General features: G+C 36.8%; 1 protein-coding gene across 9 annotated transcripts in view; it reads left to right on the top strand.

The window, feature by feature from the left end:
* The window catches only part of HHLA2 (HERV-H LTR-associating 2), an 82,766-nt gene that overhangs the window by 16,028 nt on the left and 47,553 nt on the right, over window positions 1-19,185 (top strand). The window contains exon 1 of one of the 9 annotated variants that reach the window (XM_027587181.1): window positions 8,766-8,849. The exons of the other annotated variants lie outside the window; for them this stretch is intronic. The gene's annotated coding sequence lies outside the window, so the exon portion shown is untranslated. Of the gene's footprint in view, window positions 1-8,765; window positions 8,850-19,185 lie in introns of those variants that run through there. 9 annotated transcript variants of the gene reach the window in all.

Genomic DNA, 19,185 nt, shown 5'->3' with positions numbered 1-19,185 from the left:
CCTAGTCACAGCAATCAGACAACAACAACAACAACAACAACAACAACAACCAAAAATAAAAGGCATCAAAACTGGTAAGGAAGAAGTAAAGCTTTCCTTATTTGCAAATGACATTATCCTATATATAGAAAACCTGAAAGACTCCATCAAATATTCCTAGAACTGATAAACTAATTCAGTAAAGTCACAGGATACAAAATCAATCTACAGAAATCTGTTGCATTTCTATACACCAAAAAGGAACCAGCAGAAAGAGAAATTAAGAAAACAATCCCACTTACAATTACACCAAAAATACTAAGATACCTAGGAATAAACCTAATCAAAGAGGTAAAAGACCTATACTCTGAAAACTAGAAAACACTGATGAAAGAAATTGAAGATGACACAAAGAAATGGAAAGGTATTCCATGCTCATGAATTGGAATAACAAATATAGTCAAAATGTCTATACTAAGCAAAGCAATCTACACACTTAATGTAATCCTTATTAAAATACCAACAGCATTTTTCACAGGACTGGAACAAACAACCCTAAAATTTGTGTGGAACCACAAAAGACCCCAAATAGCCAAAGAAATCTTGAAAAAGAAAAGCAAAGCTGGAGGCATCACAATTCTGGACTTCAAGTTATACTACAAAGCTGTAATAATGTACTGGCACAGAAAAAGACACATAGATTAATAGAAAAGAATAGAGAATCCAGAAATAAACCCACAGTTATATGGTCAATTAATCTTCGACAAAGCAGGAAAGAATATCTGATGGGAAAAAGACTGTCTCTTCAACAAATGGTGATGGGAAAACTGGAAAGCAATGGCAAAAAAGTGAAACTGGACCACTTTCTTATATCATACAAAAGAATAAATTCAAAATGGATTAAAGACCTAAATGTGAGACCTGAAACCATAAAAATCCTTGAAGAGAGCACAGGAAATAATTTATATGACATTGGCCATAGCAAATATTTTCTGGGTAGGTCCTCTGTGGCAAGGGAAACAAAATAAAAAATAAACTATTGGGACTACATCAAAACAAAAAGTTTCTGCACAGTGAAGGAAACAATCAATCAAACTAAAAGGCAACTTACAGAATGGGAGAAGATATTTGCAATGACATATCCAATAAAGAGTTAGTATCCAAAATATATAAAGAATTTATAAGACTCAACATGTCCAAAACAAATAATCTGATTAAGTAATGGGCAAATGACATGAACAGACATTTCTCCAAATAAGACATCCATATGGCCAACAGACACATGAAATGATGCTCGTTATCACTCATCATCAGGGAAATACAAATCAAAACCACAATGAGATAACACCTCACGCCAGTCAGAATGGCTAAAATCAACAGCACAAGAAACGACAGGTGTTGGTGAGGATGGGGAGAGAAATGAACCTTCTTGCACTGTAGGTAGGAATGCAAACTGGTGCAGCCACCATGGAAAACAGTATGGTGGTTCCTCAAAAAGTTAAAAATAGAACTAGCCTATGAGTCTGTTTCTTGGTTTGTCTCTCCCTCTCTCTTCTTCCTCTTTGTTCATTTTGGGAACTACAGGGAACAAACTGAGGTGGGTGGGAGGATGGGTTAAATAGGTGATGGGGATTAAGGAACGCACTTGTCGTGATGAGCACTGGGTGATTAAAATAAAAACTTAAAAAAAAAGATAGCCTATATGAACAACCTTGAGGAATTTGATAAGGACTCCAAAATATCAATTGCAAAACAAGTACTTTCTACATTTTGCTTTGTTTAATGTGAGCCCAGGTGTTGGAGATCTTTACTCTACTTGGGCCTTCAGTTTACCCTTAGACATTCTTTGTTGTATCACTTTTAGCTCAAAGAGCCATTTTTTTTTAAATAAGAAGATGCAAATAAACAAATAAAATAAATAAATAAATAAATAAATAAATAAATAAATAAATAAAAATTCTACTGTTAACTGTTAAAACACCTTCCTCCCATGCATGTTCCAAATGTGGCTTCACAAAATCATCTCTCATTCTTAACTCTTCTCATTTGCCCTTCCTCAAATTGACATTTGTCTTTTCTGATATTTTAATTCTAGTCTCTGACTATCCTAATTTTGAATTCATCCTTGATAATACCTTTCTAACTTTCATTATTCTCTTTTTAAAATCTGCATTCAGAGAAACCTTTTGACTCACAAAGTTTTCTTTGGCTTTTCTACCCCTTTTTGAGGGGAAGGAGGGTTATTTATTATACCGTGTATTAAATTTGAGAGACTCCATCTATTGTGCCATTTTTTGTTTTAGGAAGTTTCACCATGGAATATAGCTAGACACTTGGAAATGTTTAAAGTTAGTCTTTTCTAAAGTCTGTAGCAATGTCTATCTGTGCTCAGTATTTTTGTTTTGTTTTATAGTTTTTGGTTTTTGCAAATAACACAATTACCTATTTATAAGTCTCTCCAATAAACAGCCCATTTTGTACTTCTTTTCAAGAGAGTGTACTTCTTTTCAAGAGCATTGTATTGTGCTTAATTTAAGAATCGGCAGCATGTTGTATTGAATGGGAAAAGAATGACTATATTTATGAGTACTTGACAGTGGAATGTGGGTAGAAGGGATGATGGTCACATTCAAATAGCCTGCAAGATCTCCAATAGGCTCTCGTTTACCCAGCCATATGGTAGACAGCAGAAGGTTTTGAGGTGGCAGGGCCACACATGAGAAAAAAATATGCGAGGGGCATATTTTCTGAACTTCTTCCTACCTGAGAAATTCTTTTTCCCTTCTTCTAATGAACAATTTCTAGTCCTCAGTATTTTTGCTGAAAACTCTATACTCATGTAGAGTTCCATTTTCTTCTAACATTTGATATTGCTAAGACAAATGCTGATGCCCACATAATGTTTGATCATGATATTAAATTGTTCTTTTCAAACTGAAAAAAAAACAACAACAAAGGTCAGTTGCAAATTGTTAAAAAACAAAAAAAGAATTGGCAGCATGTATGCTGTGTGAGGTACTAGTTTGAATACTAGTCTTGCACCTTGTTAAGAAAGGGTCCTAATTTCTGAGCTTGTAGAAGCTTTTGTAGAGTAAGGCTTTTACTGTTTGTATATACATCCTTTATACTATTTTTTATGAATAATTTTAGGTGCCTGGAGTGGATAACCTCCTTTTAATAGTGGGCATTCAGAAGTGAGTTTTTTCTAGAACTCCCTCTGGTTATAAATCCTGGCAAAAAGATAACTTAGCTCTTTTGAATTATAAACCAATGTGTTTGTAGCTTTTCTTTATAGCTTTGGCATGAGTAAAGTATTTATACTTCTTTGGGGATGGATATACCTTTCATTACATCTGTGTATCCTAAAATATAATACAGACACATCGTATACTTATTATATGAGTTATCTCTTGTGTAGAAACTTAACCCAAGATCCAATACCTTAAAACAACAAGGAATTAGTACATGTCTTCTCTTGGTCAGGAATGTGTGTATAACTTAGTTGAGTGCCCCTGACTTAAGGCCTTTCAAGAGGCTGCAGTCAGTGTATCAGTCAGGGCTGTGGTCTTATCTAAAGGCCCTGATAGAAAGAGGATTTACTTCCAAGATCACACATGTAGTCATTAGAAGGGTTCAGTTCCTTGTGGGCTGTTGGGCTTGAGAGCCTTAGTTCCTTGCTGGTTGTGGGCAAGAGGCCTCCCTCAATTCTATGCCATGTGGACCTCTCCATAGGGCAGCTTGCAGTATGGAAGCTGGTTCCCTCAGAACAAGGGAACAAGTGAGGGCCCAAGATGGAAATCAGTCTTTTTGTAGCCTAATCCTAGAAGTGATATCTCATTACTTCTGCTGTTTTCTTTGTTAGAAGTGAATCACTAGATCTAGCTTAGATTCAAGGGGGATGAATTATATAAGGGTGTGAATTCTAGGAGGCAGGTCACTGGGGCCATCTTAGAGGTTGCCTATCACACCTGCCAGGTAGAGCATATATATGTACATAAAAGTATGTGTGTAAAATAAGAGTCTCAGTCAGCCATGGGCTTAATCTGAAAAATTATAAGAGACCAAACATGATAAATGCCACAGTAGAAGTGATGACATTATTTTGGGCGTATAAAGGAAAGTAATTTGGAGGAGGATCTCAGGAGTCTTTATAGAAGACATAGAGTTTATGTGTGACTTTGAAAAATGGGAAGGGCTTTGACAGGTGGATGTTGTCATAAAGGACATCCCATATGGAAGAAAGAGCATGGGTTGAGCACAGGGCACAAAGACAGGTAAATGACTATGACCAGAATTGCGGGGTGTATGACTAAGGGTGAAGGGTAGACCTTTTGGAAAGGTAGCCTGGGACCAGATTTTGGTATCCTAACTTTTATTTTGATGAGTTCGTTGTTTTGCGGGCAACGTGAATCTGTTGAATATTTAAAGAGGAGAATAAACTGGTCAAAGATGTATATTGGCCATATTTTCTGTCCTCCATGACATGTGGTATGAGGTGACTAGCAGGTGCTTTATACTTAGGCCTTGCCATTTGCTGTGAATTCAAAATAAATTATTCAGTTCCTTACCCCTCAATCCACTCACTTATAAAATGGACATATTAGTATATATTTTACAGAGTTATTGCTAGGGTCAAATAAGGAATGTTTATAACATATTTAGCAAATTTCCTGACACAGCGCCAACACTTATTAAGTGACTTCTATTATTATACAGTGAGCCACAGGAGAGGGCTTCTTGTGTATAGGGGTGAAGGGGGTCTTTTTTATTGCTTAAGCCATCTTTATAGGCATCAAAAAATGAGAGAGCTTTCTAAGATCAATTTTGTCTTGTTGACTTTATCTACTTTATATATCTGGGTCTGAGAGTCCACTTAAAAGGCAAGAACATCCAGAAACCACATGTCACCTAGGATGTGTGGCTGACATGTCACACCTGAACATGCCCAGAAGATCACTGGCTTCTCTGCCTCTTGATGATGTAAAGAGCATGGAGTAGAAGGAGGAGGAGCTTTGGAATGGCACTCAGGTCCACTGCTTAAGTATCTTTGTGACTTTGAGCAATTTACTTACTTTCTGCATCTCCATTTTCTCATTTAAATAGAGATCAAGTAGGAACTTAAATGGAGGCTATTAAAGCTCATAACTAATTATCCAGGCTTTTAACATCTTTCAAAGATATATCTCCATAGAAGAGACCCTCTTAAGTCCTCATCTTTTAAGACTCACTCTATAGGTGTTCTAATTGAAATTTTTTTTTTCTTTTCTGTAGTTTATACTGCATTAACCCTGCCAACTAGAAAAGAAAAAGAGATTTCTGGGAAGGGAAAATCTCTTACTCTTCCATAGATCTTCCAAAAGAGAGAAAATTACCTGTAATTGATGAATTTTTATAATCATATTTTTGAATTCTGTCAATTTAGAATCTTATTTCTCCTTTTACTGTTTTACCCTTTGGTCAATATAATAAAATACTTCAACCTCCACCTTCCTCCCCAAACTGAGTTGACAATATTTTTTAAAATCCAAAAATACATGTTCCTCTGAACTTGTTCTTATCTAACTTTTTATAACTAACCTCTTCAGATTAGAAGGATGGCTATCAGAAACATACTTCTAATACCCTAGCCAATTTAACATCAGTATCTGTGGAGGACAGCTGTGAATCTGGCACAGATTTTCTTATAAAAGAAAATTTTATATATATATATATATAAGAAAGCATGTAAAATATCATCCACTTTACTAGATCGGGGACCTGGTGGAAAAAATATGAAACTTTCGCTGAAGGAATAGATAAGAATTATGTCTCTGAAATCTGTGCCTCTGAAGATGTATGTGGACACATGGTATAGTGTACAGGGGAATAATCTCTTCCCTGTGTATCTTTTAAGAAGGACTTGTGGTACTGTTGAAGGGAGGGGACAGGTCAGTGGCTTGCTTCTTCACAATCATGTCAAAAGAGTGTTCAAACAATGAATCATGGAACACTACATCAAAAACTAATGATGTAATGTATGGTGATTAACATAACATAAAAAAAAAAGAGTGTTGAGAGCATCTAGCTTTACCCAAGTAGTTCTGAGAATTCCCGTTTCTTTCCTTTTGAACACAGGAATGCCTTTTTGTGGATTGCTTTAAGATTACCCAGAAGGAACCCCTGTCTCACTCAGTATTTCCCTCCAGCCTTCCTCAGTTTCCCTAGGAATAATGGGTTCACATTTAGTGTGCAAATCTTTGGGGTCCTGGAAAGTCATTGTGACCTTTGACTAGTTTTTCAGCCTTGGAAAGGGTACTTTCCTTTTAGCAAGTAGTGGATAATTGTTTCCAGAACTGGTTTTAAGCCATGGGTATATTGTGCGGTCTGGGAATACTGATTATGAAAATGAGACCAGGCTTCTCTCTTTGACATCAGGATTGTGTAGCCTATTAAAACAAAAACATCCTAGCATGTCTTGAAGAAAGAACTGTCCAGATGATATCAACAGGAGCCACTTGCTTCAGTGACTCCAATTGCAATTGTACTGGGTGTGGGGGTATGTGGGGCACTTCCTTTCTTCCACTCTTTTTAAACGCACATACACTTAATGTTTTTAATTGAAAGAACTTTTTAGTCTCCTTGTAGAATTTAAAATAATAAACATTAACGTTAATTGTAGGATAAATTCCTTAGAGATGTTGGTTTATCATTCATTTCATCATTGGTTGTACTGGGTGTTAACTGGGAACAGTGGACTTTTCTACCACATTTTTATCTTTTAGGAGAAAAAGAAAAAAAAGCCTTATTGAAATCTAGGAGTGCTGTTCCTAGTCTTTTTTTGTCCACATGATTAGTCTGTGAGAATCTGAATTTCTTCTAAAATAACCATGTCAAATGCTAAATATTGCTTTTAGAGATTTACAAATTGGCAAATTATATTACTAATCTAATTATATGTAAGCTAAGCTAGAAGCTCTATAGTTAACAAAATCGACTTGGCAACAAAGGAAAGAAACCTGTTTAGTCTTTAAAAAAAAGAGCTCAAACTGTTAAATAGTTTTTAACTATTTAACCCAGGAAGTACGCAGTAACCTAAGTGAGAATGGGAGCAATTGACGGAGGGTTTAGAAGTTTTAGAAGTTTTAAGATTGTTAATTTAGTGGGAGGGGAGAAAGGAGGTATTGGAATGTTAGAAACTGTGTCAGGGTAGGATATTCTTTTTTTATGAAGTTGTGTTTTTTCAATTAATTTTTTAAAATTGATGTATAAATTGACATACAACATCATTTTAGTTTTAGGTGTAAAATATAATGTTGTGATATATGTATATATTATGAAATGATCATCACAATAGGTCTGGCTAACATCCATCACCACACATGGTTACAATTTCTTTTTCTTTCTTTCTTTCTTTCTTTCTTTTTTTACATTTTATTTTTCTTATGATGAGAACTCTTAGGGGGTAGGATATTCTGAGTTTGATATTTCAGGGATAGAACAATTCTGGGAGATAAGGGCAAGAATCCATTTATGGGAAGTGATAGGTTGAGTGGAGAAATGCCTTAGTTTTGGAGGTGTTAACCTTTATCTCAAGAGTTTTTTATTTGTCATCATGTGGGCATCAAATGCACCCAGAATGTTGATAACACTGGGGATGGAGAGGGAGACTGAGTTTTAGTGCCAATTCTCAAAATTTATGGGCCAGATTAGAATTTGATAACATGAAGGCACAAGAAAGCCAAGACAGATGATTCAAGCCATGGATGTCATGTTTTTTAACGAATCTCATACCTGATGAAAAGTATAGCATAGGGAATATAGTCAATAATATTGTAATAATGTTGTATGGGATAGATGGTGGCTACATTCATTGTGGTGAGGAGTGAGTAATGTATAGAATTGTTAGATCACTAGGTTGTAAACCTGAAACTAACAAAACATTATATGTTAGTTATACTTAAAAAAAATCTTTAAAAAATCTCAAACCCAGAAAATATGTAAAGAATACTATTACACAATCATATATGTCCCATCCAGCTTAAATACAGTTGACACTCCCTGGGTACCTTCCTACGTAGGAGTAAGGGTTACTTCAGAAGAAACTTTGATTCTCACAGTGAGATCTTGAAGCCCTGATGATACAGACGTGACAGTTTGGAGAGAGCATTATTGTGCTCAGAGATTGACAGCTTTATTTCCAGATTACAATGTGAAAGGAGATAGGAAATGAGTCACCCCCTTATTAAGGAAAATGGTGCCTTTGGGAACGCATCATGTTTCAACTGAAGATGGAAGGCAGCGGGAATCTATGCAGGTGTGGGTAAGGAGCAGTTTATCATGGAATGATGTTTTCTGAGGGCAGAGAAAAGAGATCTCAGAACTGCAGGAGGCAGGGTCAGAGAAGCAGCACAGAACCTGGGGAAGGGCACGTGTGAGAAGATGAGAGCGTCTTATTCACAGTGGGAAATGCCAGCATTTGCAGAGATGTGGAGGTGGGAAGGACCAGCTCAGGGCTTTCAAGGATAACCTGTCAGGGAGTTTCAGTACATTGTTTGTGTCTTAAGGAAGATTCTACTACAAGCAGCCGCTTAGCCAAAGATTTAGGTGCAAATGATTTATTAAAATAGTGCTCCCAGGAGAAACTAGTTAGGGAGTGGTAGATGCCAGCTCCACAGATGAGTGGGATAACATAGCCCAGGTGAGCTAATGATGTGCAAAAAATTGTTTGCTTGGGCGTCTGGGAAACAAACTTCTCATTGAAAGGTGCTGGCTGAAACGCCTCTTCTTTCCATCAGGATCGGGTGTTGTGCAGATGTCAGGCCTGAGATTTCCGCAGCCACTTTATTAGCATGAGCAAAGCCCGAGAAGATTAAGCAGAGATGTGGGACCTGGTAAGAGGGTTCCTGGATCACACTGGCCTGAGGTTCCCAGAATCTTCAGTTATATTTCTCAGAAAATTCCTTGCGTTGTGTAAGCCAGTTTGTTCTGGAATTTTGTTGTCATGGTTGTGCTTGTTATTACTTGTAACAGAGCTGTAAATCTCAAACACCGTATTTTAAGACTTCTATCATTGTCCAAATGGGCTTTAATCTTGGGATTGAGATAATCGAAAATGAATAATGACATCACATATTTGGGTTTATCTTCAGACACCGAGGAAATAATTCATAGCATTACAATTCAACAAAAGAAAATTTCCTTTCCCATTGTAAAGGAAAGAGGAGATTAGACTTCCACAAATATCTCTTCTAATTTATGTCTTCTGGTCTTGGAGTTAGTCTTTTTAAAATTTGAGAGTGAAGAGATCTAGACCCTCCAAACCAACTTTTCCCATTGAATTTAGCTTTTTATTTCCTATGCAAAACAGCTTTATATCCGAAGTGTGCTTCGTAGATTACATTTCTGACTCTTGTGCCTTCTTGTGCCCTTAGTGTTACATGCTCTGATGTGGTTCTGCAAATTGTCTTTGCAGGGCTTCTGCCCTCCTTTTGTCTTGCCTGTGAGTTCCAGAGACGTGACAGCAGAAATAGATGGTTGAACTCCAAGTGTACGGTTGCTCTAGTTTCTACTTTTATTCATTTCCTTTTCTGAAGATTCCAACAGCTTCTGTTGTTTTCTGAGGCATTTGCTTACTCCTACAGTTACCTTCTTGCAATCTTTTTTTTTAAGTTACCTCCTATTCCTTCAAAAATTCTTTCCCCATATTCTTCACTCACCAGAAGCTGAAGTCTGCTCTTTCTCCTTCCCCTGCCCCCAATTATTTCAGGTGTCCTTAGCTCTTGTGCTCTTTTTTTTTCCTTAGGGTAATTTGGAGAAACTTGATTGTTCCTCTTTTGTTTTTGACATTTTGAGGATGACCTACAGTCATTTTTATCTGTTTGACAAATTTCTTGTCATTTCTCCTTATAAGGATTCTATCTCTGTCTCCCTCAACTGGAGCAGGCATAAGGTCGCCTTTGCCTACTTCTTTGTTCTTGAAACTAAGTAGTGTATCTTATTTCCCACTTTTTCTGCCTTCTCCCTTAACCCTTCATTTCTCTTGTGCTTCCAAGATGGTTTAATCAGAGGAATTCATTCACTGAGCCCCTGAGTGGTCTGGATGTTGGTTGCGCATTATAAAAGGTAAAACTAATTCCACATATCTGAGCTGAGGGTACTGGGTTGACATTTCATTTCAGAAGAAAGTTGAGATGTGTTACAGATTTAGGAAATAAGGTTAGTGAGGATCTGAGGTTTGATTTCTATATTGCTATTTATATTCACCATCTAATTCCTACAAGAATGTATATTTGTTACATAGATGTGATTTCTCTAATTGGGAAGTAAATTTTAATATGAAGAATCAACAGTCTGACCTTTTTAGGGTATATAAATTGGGTTGGAGAATACCTCATTTCATTTTCTATTTTCCTGTAGGAAGAGAGTTAGTCACTAGAAAATAGTCTGAAAGAGTAAGCACTAGACTAACCAGAAACCTATAAATATTTTACTCTCCAGGCTTCCACCTCTCTACTTTTGCTGACAGAATGTTGACACAGACATGATTTTATTGATAATTTAACATCTCCCCCAAGTTTCTGCCCTACTAATTGTACTTTCATTTGTTCAAGTTACAGTTGGGGATTTCTGGATTCTTACAACACAAGATATTCAGTTCTATTCAAGGCAAGTAATACCTTTTTGGAAATTAGTTTATCAGTGCCCCCCCCCCCCCAGTTTAGTTGTAGCCACTTATTTAATATTACCTCAGGGCTCTTCTAGGTGGAAAATGGCTGCCACTTTCAGGAAGTACCTTTTTCCCACTTTTGTTCTTGGGAGTTGGAACTCAAAAGAGATTACGCAAAAGAGTCCTCAAGTTGAAAGGAGAGGAGACAGGAAGGAAGAGGATAAAAGGAATTTCTGGAGGGCATTTAAGAGAAATATTTGTTTGGTTCTCCGTTTCTGTCCTAGCCTGGCTCTCTCCATGAAAACCTCGTAGACCAGCAGGAAATGGAACATCATGAAATCATCATTCTCTGTTGTCTTTTGTGGAGACGTTAGAGGTCCTCCTTTGTCTTCTCCATCCTTTCTCTACCTTTTTGTTACTAGATTGTTTCAGAAAAAAGAAAAAAGTAAATTTTTCTCTCCTCTTCCCTTTTATTTGATATTCATCTTAATTAGGATATGTCTTGTTCCTGGAACATAGATGTTCTTTCAGTCAACAATTCAATTTTGTCTTCATTTCAGGGGAATTTTCTATTTTATCTACGTATCGACAGCTTAAGTTGATAGGTTTTGGCCTCAAGAACCAATAACAATTATCCTCATATTGCATCATCTATGTTCCATAGCTCAACTTTATCTAATTGTGTTCATCTCTTTTCCATCTGAATTACCAGGATATGTCAAATCTTTGAACTATACTGTGGTGTGAGATAATAGAAAATATATACATTTGTCTCTGTCTTTGGATCCTGGTGAAGAGCTCCCAAAACTCTTATAAATTCCTAAGTGATGGGAGCAGTAGGAGCATCTTTTGTTCAATGGGGGACTCTGACTCGGCTCCTGGATGGGGGCTGGTCACCAGAAAGACCAAGCCATAATTGGAAGCTTGGTATTTTCAGTCCCAGCATCCCTTCTCTAGAGAAGGAAGAGGGACTGGAAATGGAATTGATTGATCATGCCTATATGATGAAGCCTCCACAAAATCCCAAAGTATGGGGTTCAAAAAGCTGATACACTTCAACAGATGAATTGATAAAGAAGATGTGGTCCATATATACAATGGAATATTACTCAGCCATCAGAAAGGATGAATACCCAACTTTTACATCAACATGGATGGGACTAGAGGAGATGATGCTAAGTGAAATAAGTCAAGCAGAGAAAGTCAATTATCACACGGTTTCACTTATTTGTGGAACATAAGGAATAGCAGGGAGGACATTAGGAGAAGGAAGGGAAAAATGAAGGGGGGGATCGGAGGGAGAGATGAATCATGAGAGACTGTGGACTCTGAGAAACAAACTGAGGGTTTTAGAGGGGAGGGGGGTGGGGGGATGGGTTAGCCCGGTGATGGGTATTAAGGAGGGGCACGTATTACATGGAGCACTGGGTGTTATACGCAAACAATGAATCATGGAGCACTACATCAAAAACTAATGAAGCACTGTATGGTGACTAGCAAAACATAATAAAAAAAAGCTGATACACCCTACGTATCAGAAGGGTGACATGCCTCAATTCTCGGGACCCTCCCACACCTTACCTTATGTATGTCTTCATCTGTCTGTTCATCTGTATTCTTTAACATATCCTTTAATAAACTGGTAAACATGTTTCTCTGAGCTCTGTCTGCTGTTCTAGCAAATAGTTGAATCCAAGGTGTAAGAAGTCACAGGGACCACCAGTTTGGACAGAAATTGTGGGGAACCTGGAGACCTACTAGTTGTGATTGGTATCTGAAGTGGCAGTATGGGAGGGGATCAGTCTTGTGGAACTGAACTTCTAACCTGGGGGATCTGACTGTATCTCTATCTCTAAGCAGGTAGTGTCAGCACTGAGTTAGATTGTAGAACACTCAACCAGTGTTGAAGAATTGCTTGGTGTGGGGGGAAAACCCTACAGTTTTGGTGACTAGAAGTTTCTGAAGTATTCTATGTGAGTTATAAAGGAGACACACAGAAGAACTATGGGGTTTTAAAAAATATATGGTAATTGGCTTTCAGTAGTATCTCTTCTGTACTTAGCTAACTCTATATTGTTACTGGTTCTCTCTAGAAATGTTAATGCATGTTTTATTTCCTTAGTCGCATTTTCATCATATTCTTTCATTTATCTTATTTTTGTGTACTTGTTTTATTGTACACATGTCCTGAGGATTACTTTCTAGAAGGTATGGATTTAATATAAGAAAAGGCTTTGTTTCTTTGAACTATTTTATTCTAGGCTGGGCTTTATTTTTACTTTTTAGTCATTTGCATGCTATTGCTGAATCCCCCACCCCTTTTTGGACTATGTATATATTGTATATTTAGTGTGTCATTTCTTTATTTTGCTCAGTTAGTGACTAAACAGTCAAATCGCTCTGACATAGTATGTGTGTGATGGGTTGATTTCTCCCCCTCCCCACTGTATCTGTGACCTATGACCGCTAACACAACCTCAATGCCACCATCCTCATTTTCGTAGCCAGAGTTATCAGCCAGAGGTGGACACTGAGATCTGTATAGTCTCTGATAGATAACTCGGTTGAAGTCTTTTTTTTTTTTTTTTTTTTGAGCCTACTAAATATTCTGTGCTAGTATTTATACCAATGAGTCGGGGTGTGTGTGTGTTTGCATGTGCATGTGTGGTTTTCTAAAGAGGAACATGTCAGGAAGTTTTGAATGATTTCTCCCAGCTCAAGGTACAGTTTAAGCTATACTTTCATTGTAGAGTCAACTTTATTATGTTCCCATTTCTTTACTACTACTCCCCCATTAAGGGAAAAAAAAAACATAAATGACTCATTTTCAAATCTGGGTATTGTATTGGTTTCCTAGGGCTCCCTTAACAAAGTACTACAAACATGATGGCTTAAAACAAAAACTTATTCTCACAGTTCTGCAGGCTAGAAGACTGAATTCGAGGTGTCAGCAAGGCCACACTCCCTTTGAAGGCTCTAAGAGAGAATCCTTCCTTGCTTCTTCCAGCTTCTCGTGACTGCTGGCATTCCTTGGCTTGTGGGTGCATCACTACAGTCTATGCCTCCATCTTCATGTGGCCACCTTCTTGTGTGTCTGTGTGTCCTCTCCTATCTCTCACTGGACTTGGGGCACAGCTTCATCTAGTGTTATTTTGTTTTGATTCTTAATTACATCTACAAAGACCCTATTTCCAAATAAGGTCACATTCTGAGGTTCTAGGTAGAAATGAATTTTGGGTGGATACGAGTCAACCAACTACATGTATATTAGGAAATTACTTTCAGGACTTTGTGAATGCAACCACATGTCTGCATGGTCACTGAGGGCTGGCTGTATCCCCTCTACTAAAGATACAATTCATATCCTACAGATACCTGATCTCTGTAGATCTGGTAAATTGCTCCTTCAGCCCAGGGTAATGTTGCTAGCCTTGGAGGTATAGCATGGTCCTTGTTAGTTTCCCTTAACCCTGCCCATCACTTTGTAAATAATCACATTAGCAAACTATTCTCAACTACCCAATATATTGTCACATTTGCTACTCAGTCCATGCCTGATCCTGCATCCTTACTTTATAACTGATTTTGCAAGGAGTATTTCTATTTTCTCGTTTAATACCATATCTGTTCCAGGTTTTTCAGATATATGCTTTATCATTTTAAAAAGTCTTTTACTCGTGTAAGGAGTTTTTAAAATTATTTTGTATATCAACTTTTCTTGTATTCAGATGATTGGATTTTCCACTTTAATCCATTTAGTATGTTGTCTTAACCTGGATTCTCTGGGAAACTGAACCTGAAGCAAGGATTAAAATGCTGATGCTTTATTTGGGAGGTACAAACCCAGGGTGGTTAAGAGAGAAGAAAATGGAAGTGAAGCAAGGAAAGATGGGAAACTTTGTGAAGGGATGGCTTACCATGCTGGCTTCTGCTTCATGAGTAGCCAAAAACAGAGCAGTTCTCTTGGTAGTTGGATTCACTCAGCACCAGAGACTATTCTGAATGGGCTGCATCAGGAACTGTGTCTCCAAACAGTAGTACACGGGAGGAGCTTATCTGCCCAGATCTACCGGTTCCTATTGGTTGAATTTTACCCCACAAGAAGTAAACTGTCCTGTATATCCAAGTTTCATCATCTAGTCCCTTTGATGGCAGCTCAGGTTGCCAGATCCCAGGCCCTGTAGTACAGTGTTTCATTCAAGCCCAGAAGTATGAGATGTCAGACATCCAGGTATGTGGATGGGGGGCTTAGTTTTGCAATGGTAACCAAATGGAAGGGACTGCTACTAATTAGGGCAGATGACTAATCAGGTGCTAACAGTGACGGTAAGATCTGTGAAGCATTTGAGCCCAGGGAATCTGAAGAGACACATAGATTTGGCTCTAACACATGCTGTAAGTCACATTTATAGATCTTTCTAATATTAAACTTTTAGATTCTTGAAGAAAACCCATCTTGGTCACTGTGGCAGCCATGAAAATGTAGGAGTCAGTATCTCCTGCTGGGCAGAGCATGGTTGATTGACAGCCCCAATTGCCACCCTCAGAATTAATCACCACCTTTGTGTTATGGGCACATTCACTGCGGGCCAAGATTGATCTCACCCAAGGCTTAGTCATTATTTACTTAGCTGATGACTGAGCATAGTGGTGAAACTAAGGCAGGCCCATTCCTAAGGGCCATGGGATTCTCTGATGGGTGACGACGGGCTTAAGGACTCACCAGTGGTCTTGCCAAAACTCTCTTAGAACTGCACTGCATCTGAGACTCTTTTTACTTCATTTCCTCCTTTCTCCCTCTGCTTTCACATGAGTCTGAAAGTGCTCCGGCTGAATTCTGCTTCCTCACCTTTATTCTTCTAAAGAATTTCCCTCACAAATCCCTTGCACATATTATACCATCTTGATGTCTGCTTCTTGGAGGACAGAATTAGCACAGTCATGGTATATTGTCTGTTTAAACATTGTTAGATTTGGTTTACTAACATTTTGTCTAGATTTTTAGGTCTATTTTCTTGAGTAAAATTGGTTGATTATCTTTTGTTTTTATGCTGTCTTTGCCTGGTTTTAATACGGAAGTGATACTGTTCTAGAAGTTTGGTGGAATTCATCTAGAAAACCAGCTGGGCCTGCTGTGTGTGTGTGTGTGTGTGTGTGTGTGTGTGTGTGTGTGTGTGTGTGTGTGTGTGTGGCAGTTTTGTAAAAGAAAGATACCTAGAAAACTTTTCAAATCCATTTGCAGAAAGTTGTTGATATTAGCTTTTCAAATCTCTGCTGTATTTATAGTTATGCCACCATTTTCATAATACTTTCTCACTGAATTTTGTCAGAAATTTATCTGTTGTCAATTTCATTAGTCTTACCGATCAGTTTTTTACTTTAACCTCTTTTATTGTATGTTTTCTATTTCATTTATCTCCACTCTTGCTTTCATACTGTTCATTTCTAATTGCTTATATTTTACACTTCATAAATTTTAACATTTATTCATTTTTAATATAAATTTTTATGACTATAAATTTCCCTTAAAGGACTGCTTTTTCTGCATTGTACCTGTTTGTGTATGCTATATTTTTTCATTTGGTTGTAATTAAAAATTTTTTTGTTTTGGAATAATTTTAGTTATAGAAAAGTTGCAAGAATATTAGAAAGTTCCTGATTACTTTCACCTAGTTTTCCCTGTGTCAAAATCTTATATAACTGTGGTTCATTTATATCCAAACTAAGAAATTAACAATGGTAAAGTACCATTAACTAAACTGCAAATTTTATGTGAATGTCATCTGTTTTCCACTAATTTTTATTTTCTATTCCATTATTTCATTCAAACCAGAATACAACATTGCATTTAATACTTATATCCCTGTAGTCTTTTCTAATCTGTGACAGTTTTTTTTTCTTGCTTCTTTGTGACCTGGACAGTTTTGAGGTGTAATCATCAGATATTTTGTTGACTATCTCTCTGCTTGGTTTTGTCTGTTGTTTCTCTCCTGATTAGACTGGAGTTGTGGATGTTGTGGCAGAACACTACACAAGTGAAGTTCCCTTGTCATATCAGGGGTACATAGTATAATGGTAACCATGATCACTTAGTTAAGCTAATGTTTTTTCCACTGTAAAGTTACTATTTTCTCCCTTTTCCTACCCTATTTGTCAGAAGTAAGTGACGAAGTCCAGTTCACACTCAAAGTAACGTAAGGGGGTGCTTTGCCTATGTATTCTTTGGAATTCTTTGCTAAGGAAAAAAGCTATTTATTCAACCATTTATGGATATATGGATTTTAAAAAATATTTTGGGTTTCAAAATAGAATTACTCTATAATCCAGGAATGACACTGCTGAGTATTTACCCAAAGACTACAAAAACACTAATTCAAAGGGATATATGTACCCCTATGTTTGTTGCAGCATTGTTTAAATAGCCAAACTATGGAAGCAGCCCAAGTGTCCACTGATAGATGAATGGATAAGAAGATGTGCTATATGTTTACAATGGAATATTATTCAGCCATAAAAAAGAATGAAGTCTTGCCTTTTGCAATGACATGGATGGAGGTAGAGAATATAATATTGAACGAAATAAGTCAGAGAAAAACAAATACCATAGACTCTCACACATATGTGGAATTTAAGAAACAAAACAAATAAGCAAAGAAAAAAAAAAGACAAGCCAAGAAACCAACTCTTAACTACATAGAAAAATACTGATGGTTACCAGCAAGGGGGGAATTAGGGACAGGGATTAAAGAGTATACTTATCATGATAAAAAAAAAATGAAAACAATATTTTGGGTTTTAATCCAATATTTATTTTGTTGCTTAAAATTTCCAGTTTTGGCCTTTAGGGACTCTTTGAAGTTGATGCCTGTGTCCTTTTGATATACTCCCACTTTTGTTTAAAATTAGCACTTTCTCTCCCCTCTCCATCAGTCCCCAAATTTGCATTCCCATACCACCCATATTTACCTAGGCTAGAGCAAATATATTTAAGAGAGAAATTCTAGGCTAATTAATAAAAGATATTATTTTATTTCCAATTTTGATGTTTATGGGAAAAAATAAGGTCTTATATGGATAAAAAGTAGTTACATATTTTTTAAATTGCTTTCACGGGAAAAATAAAGAATGCAAAAGTCAAAAATGTCAGTTAATAAACTTGTGTTATTATCATCAATCATATTCTGCTGGAGTTAATGGATTATTGTTCCCATTTTATTGGAAAAAATCAGCTAGCTTAATAATTTAAAAAAAATTTTTTTTGGCAAGTTAGAGTAATTCATTTGGATTATCAAGAGAAAGTTTATAGTATAATGGTCTGAATTTTGATTCCCAAAAGTTGTTAATTGCTGAAAATTAACTGCATCCCACATCCATACTGGCAGTGAGAATGAATTTACTTACGTATTATGATTATGGATTTGATTTCTCATCTCAGCAGATATAAAACTGGATGCCTCCCTAGTGCATCTCAAGACTGATTTGAAAGTTAAAAGACCATTTAAAATTTGGATTTGAGGAAGATGTATGTACTTGGTATATTCTAAATATTTGACTGTCATTTGCCCCTGGTATGTAACTTCTTTGAAGGCAGAAACTTTTATTTTAATACAACATTTAACAGATATACTTAGTGATTTTTTAAATAAATGAAATTTTGTCAACTTTGTGCTAATATGTGCATACATAAATCCAATTTCTTCCATAAGATTTTACCATTCACCAAAATGCACTGTGGTTGTGGTAGTTGGTTAGAGCTTATAGATCTTTCAGGTTGTTTTAAAGAAACAGTTGAGAACACTTACAGAATGCTATTTATTTTCTTCAGTTTACTAAATGGAAATGTATGTGTGTGTCTGCATGTGGTATATGTACTTGGAAAATTGTTCCACTCAGAGCCAATCTGTATGTTTGTTTGATTCCCGCCCCCCCCCGCCCCCCCCCCCCCCCAAGCTATTTGATTTGCAAGCAGTAGAGAACTACACCTGGGAGGCTGGTCTTGTTTCCTAATAAGCCTGTAATCATTTGGCTAAGCCCCTAGGGGCAGCCATTGTGTAAACTGTCTCTTGAGTAGTCCCAAGTACTGACACAAATTGACAAATAATTAAAAACATATGTAAATGTTCTCATTAAATTTGGACCTATGGTTAATGCTTAATTATGTTATTTAGCACATGTTGAAACATTTCAGGTGATAATTAAATTTTTGAAAATAATCAGGTAATATCAAATATTAAGTATTTACCCAGATATATGAATGAGAAAATGGGAATTCAAGCAAAGGGGAGTCCTGCCAAGTCAACCTGTGCCAAAATTATTAATAGAAGGGAGCTCAATTCTTAATGTTACTTTCAAAATCCTCCAATTTTTTTTTTTTTATTCCTTTACCTGGATTTAATCTGGGTCTGGGAACGGGCATCAGGAGGAGTGTATCTTTTGAGGTTGGTCTCTTCCACAGCTTGAAAACTAGGAACCGAGCTGAGACAACAACCCATGGTATACATTTGATTATATAAACTAAGACCAGGCATAAATATCATTACTTCTATTTTAATCTAAGGGAA

This window comes from Zalophus californianus, chromosome 1 (genome assembly GCF_009762305.2).
Source record: "Zalophus californianus isolate mZalCal1 chromosome 1, mZalCal1.pri.v2, whole genome shotgun sequence".
In the NCBI taxonomy this organism is placed as follows: Eukaryota; Metazoa; Chordata; class Mammalia; order Carnivora; family Otariidae; genus Zalophus; species Zalophus californianus.
The sequence above is the reverse complement of the archived record's forward strand: the minus strand, read 5'-3'. Positions and strand labels throughout refer to the sequence as shown.